At 48.5% G+C, this 5,008-nt stretch overlaps 1 pseudogene; it reads right to left on the bottom strand.

Annotated features, from left to right (window-relative positions):
• Positions 1–302: 302 nt before the first annotated feature.
• Positions 303–1,223, bottom strand: LOC123951760 (annotated as a pseudogene).
• Positions 1,224–5,008: the final 3,785 nt, after the last annotated feature.

Raw genomic sequence — 5,008 nt, 5'->3', positions numbered from 1 at the left:
CAGTGAAGGGTCTGGCCACACACGCAGGCTGGCAGAGGCGATGGCAGAATTGGCATCTGGACCTGCCCGAGCCCCCAGCTCCCCCTTTCTTTCTTTTCTTCCCCCCTCCAAGAGTTAGTTTTGTTTGTTCAGGGGCTCATACTGCAAGCATTGAACCAAGCATGGGCTTTGCTTCTGTGAGCCCCAATTCACATATCTAAGATAATAAAAAGCAAACTATAATCCATGTACGTGGATAAAAACGAGAGATACATGGTTAGTCACTTTGGAGTTTGAAATTTCGATAGCCTAGAACACAGAGGTCACAGATCTCTTAGGTCCTTCTGGATGTCCCACAGGGATCTGCACTTTTATTGAGTTGAACAACTTGGTCAGCCTTCAGCTACTGGTTGATAATGCTGGTTAACTCCTGAGCACTCGGCAGACATGGAAGGCCCAGGAAGACTCTGTTCTCGATGCCATATATTCTTTTCACCACCACCGACATGGGATGAATCCTGGATAGATTTTCAACACGGGATCAGTGAGATCAGCCACACTTACCCAAGAGCCCAGCAGGTATATCCTTCTGGCTTGATGGCTCCACAGGTACTATCTTACGTACTTAAGCACTTCCTTCCAATTTTCACTATCACTGTCCCTTTCTGTTCCGAATTTGGTTTCTAGAGAGAAACGCCTGCCATCCTCACTGCACTCCATAGAGCCTCACTCGAGACACTCGTCAACCACTGGGATGAATGCCAAGTTTTTCAGCCATAAGATGGGCAAAATCTAGCAAATTCCAGATTACACTCACTTCCCATCATGGGGTGCTCAGGTAATCCAGTTCGTTTCCAGATAACATGTGAGAATCCACTGGGCTGGGAAACGTAATTATGATGCAGCTGGGACTGGACTTGATGATGTGGAGGATAATGAATTTGAAGACATTAACATTCCTCAGCCCCAGACCGAGATGACTCTCTCCCTTTTGCTGGCGGATTCCTGCATTTTCCATCACAGTCTTCGAACTGGCGGTCATAGAGTCATCTTTATCTGCTGGGTTTTGGCATCTGAAGAAGTGAGCTCCCGTGCCTGAGATGCCTCATTCCTTTTTGGGGTTTATCTCCTAAAACAACCACGTGGACACATTTGTCAGCCAGAGAGTTTCCCAGAATGTCGAAGGCACGTGCCATACCAACTTATCCAACACCTTCTACAATGATTTTATTGTTTGGGACCATTGCCTCTTCTGTGACCAGGGCAATCAGTTTTTACAGAAGAGTTGCCACTGTGCACAAGAGGGAGAAGGCTCTGGGACTGGTTGTGGTAGCTGTGTAAGGAAGGCAGTGCATGTTAGCTGTGCGCCCTGCCCCTACTCTCTGCTCACCCCATTCACATACCCAGGTGCACAGGGGCACCTGGGTCTTCACTGGACGTGTGATCGCCACAGGCTGTACAGCACCACGTGGTGCACAAGGGCCACCGCCGAGACGGGTCCCACACTGTGGGCATCCCAGAGTCACTGAGCCTAGGACGCCCAGGGAGCACGGGGCCTCCCTGCCACCAGTGCTCACGATCCCCTCCTAATTCTGGTTCTTTCTGGTCCCTCTCCAAGGTAAGATCACGGTTCTCCATCGGTGAGGATTAGGTATAAAAATCAAAATCCTAGCTACCCTGTACTACTGAGAGTCAGGCTCTTTACTGATATGCCCTTATAAGGACATGATATTGTTTTCCTCATTTACAGATCAGGAAATCAGGGGTCAGAGTAATTGAATGACTGGCTGGAAGTCACAGAAGCAGGTTCTGTTTGTGACACCCACAGTCACACTCCTCCTCGCCTCCGGCCCCATTACTCATGAGCTGAGGTGGATTTACTGAGAAACTCCTGGAACTCGGCTGTAGGCCCCCTCACTCACACACCCCCTACCCCGTGCAAGGCCCTAGAAAATGGTTCAGATGGTCATATATCTTTGTGACATTTGCAAAAATAAGATACTCTAATACTTTGTCTAAAGGAGAGTCCCCCCTCAGATTCCACAGAACCTGGATCCACCCTGCTCATGGGTGCAGACCTTGAATATCCTAGCTAAAGATTTAACCTCCCTCTTCCTTCCCTTCCCCACTCTGTTGGTTCTCCTTAGCCTTGTCACTAATACACCACATACTTGTTGCTTGTATCTTGTTTATTGCCCAGTTCCTGCACCACTCACCACGTGTTTTGAATGAATGACTGAACACAGCCCCTGTCCTTATGTTTCAGTGGTCCTGAGCAAGGTGACTGGCTCAAAGGCCCCCACCTACAAACCTGACCCCCTTTCTCTTGCTCTGAGCTGCCTTTGGACTAGGTCATGCCTAGCTTTCCTCTGGCTCTGACATTACAGTTTATTTTCTCACAGACCAGACATCGTCTCGCTGCTCTTTCTTCCCTGACTCCCCGCTCTCAGTGACTTCCCTTGCCCCCCAAGTCGTATCAACCATCTCCCAAATGTCTCTCAAACTTGATCACCCTGATCATCTCCACAGCCCCCACCACAGACGGGGTGTCCCTCGGCTCCCCGGCTGCTCCCTGCCCCCGGTCTCTTCCCCACACAGCTTCCACAGGCTGAGTCTTCTGCTGGAATTACCCCGTGAATTCTCATTTCTTAGAAATCATATCTGAAATCCCTAGCTTGACCCACAAGGCTCACACTGACTTTTCTTTTTTTTTCTTCCAGTTTCTCAAACTCACTATCCCTCTGACTAGGAACCTCTGCACACGCTCTGCCCACTTCTGCTACCAGAACAGCCTTCCCCTCCTCCTTCTCTACCATCCTACTTAAGTTTTATCCTTCTGGTTAAGCATCACTTCCTCAGGGCTACCTTCCATGTCCACGCACACTGGGTCAGAGCCCTGTGATTTGGTTTTACAACTTCCTGTATATCTCTGCCTGGAACTTATTTCACCTGCCATTAAATAACCAACCGTATCCTCTTGGAGGCTTGATCTGCCCTTGTGATCCCTCCCTCCAGCCTCCTCCCCAGTCAGAGACAGAAGTTCCCAGAGGGAAGGGACCACGTCTGCCTTGCTCTCTGCTCTATCTTTGTCTTGTCTATTTGACAAAGGAATAAATATCTTCATTCCTTTCTCGCATAACCGTTGAGGTGAGTGTTTCTTATCAGCCAGCGGCAATGTCCCACGTGGTCCTTTAGGGACCTGGGTTCCTTCCAGGCTGTGGCTGTCATCCCTGAGTGCTGTCATCTGCAGAGCAGAGGCTAGGTCATTACCACCTCTGGGTTGGAGTCAGCAGGAAGGGGTGGGGGAGTTTTCTAGGTCCAAGTTTGGTTCCAGGGATCTCTTACTGCCTAACAAAGCATCCTGACATTTAGTACCATAAGACATCAACCATTTCATTATCCTCACAGATTCTGAGGTCTGTGAGGAATGCTGGGGAGTTTGGACAGAACACTGGCAGGGGTCTTGTCTCACTGATATACAGGCTGGGGCCTCAGCCAAGACTCAGATGACCGAGGGGGACTCCAATGGTCGGGGGCTGAACGAGCTGGAGGCATCTTCACTTACCTGGTGTTTGACTGAAAGACCAGGCACAGCCAGGCCTCTACCAGGAAACCTCTCCAGTTCTGAGGCCTCAGGGAAGTTAGACTGCTTTACGGAGGCTCAGGGCTCTAAGAGCAACAGTTCCTGGAGAACAAGATAGAAACCTCTATGCCCTAGCCTTAGAAGTCACATTATAGTTGAAGACTGCCCAGGTTCGAGTGGAGGGGTCATAGAGCCCCCTACCTCTTAACAGGAAGAAGTTGAGGAATTTGCGTCATATGTATTTTTTAAGATTTTATTTACTTACTGGAGAGAGAGACAGACAGACAGAAATAGCGAGAGAGCAGGAGCATGGAGGAGAGAGCAGACGCCATGCTGGGCAGGGAGCCTGTTGTGGGGCTCGATCCCAGGACCCTGAGATCATGACCTGAGCCAACGTCAGCCGCTTAACTGACTGAGCCACCCAGGCGCCCCGAATTTGTGTCATATTTTAAAGCCATTATACCCAGAGGCACACCTGCCAACTTCGATCACATTCCTCTGCTGAGAGTGTAGTTGTCTGGGAGACAGGGCTGGGAGACACTGTTCCTAGCTAGACAGCCACATGCCCAGCATCAGCTCTGTTATAATAGAAGCGGGAGAATGGGTTTGGGTAAGCTGTCTGCAGTCTGCCACAGCTACTCCTTTGGCCACCAAACACCCAGGTGTAACCCCTCTATAGACACGTACAATACATTTCTCCTTGGGGTGAAAAATGAAGTTGGATTGACTGCCTGTTTGCTGAATGGATGTTTGCAGAGCTTCTGTGTTCAGCTCATCCACTATAAAGATAGGGTGGGTGGAGGCAGTGTTCCTTTCCTTAACCAGAGCCTCGAGGTGGGCTAGTTCTAGGTGGGGGGGGGGTGCAAAATTAGGTAGCGGTGGCCTGTTAGGAGTGGAGAGAAATCGCTTTTCCCTTTATCTTGGTACTTAACTCCAACCATTGACAGAGCAGGGAAAACAGTAATTGTCAAATGAAAAGAATGTCTATCTCATTGTGCATCTAAAATTAATTCCAGATGGATCAAAGATGCAAATGTAAAAATAAACCCATAAAATGCTAGGGGAAAGACAAGAGCATACAGTTCACAGAAGAAGATAAATAAAAGGCTGACAGTGGTATGAAAAGACACAATCTTCAGGATGTGGGGACACAGGAACTCTTACGCATTATTGGTTGCTGTTTAATTGGATCATTTTTCTCCGGGGGGACTTGGCAGTATCTTTCAAGATGTCAAATTTTCAATACTCTTTTATCCAGAAACTGCACTTCTAGATATTTCCAGATATACACTAGTCCCACAAGTGAACAAAATTAAATGTCAGGGATGTTCAGTGCAGGCTTGTTTAGAATAGCGAAGCAGCTGGAAACCACCTAACTGCCCCTCCATGGGAAACTACTAAATAAAGTAGAACCCCACACAGCTGTTAAAAAGAATATGGTAGATT

Source organism: Meles meles, chromosome 1 (genome assembly GCF_922984935.1).
Source record: "Meles meles chromosome 1, mMelMel3.1 paternal haplotype, whole genome shotgun sequence".
NCBI lineage: Eukaryota > Metazoa > Chordata > Mammalia > Carnivora > Mustelidae > Meles > Meles meles.
The sequence above is the reverse complement of the archived record's forward strand: the minus strand, read 5'-3'. Positions and strand labels throughout refer to the sequence as shown.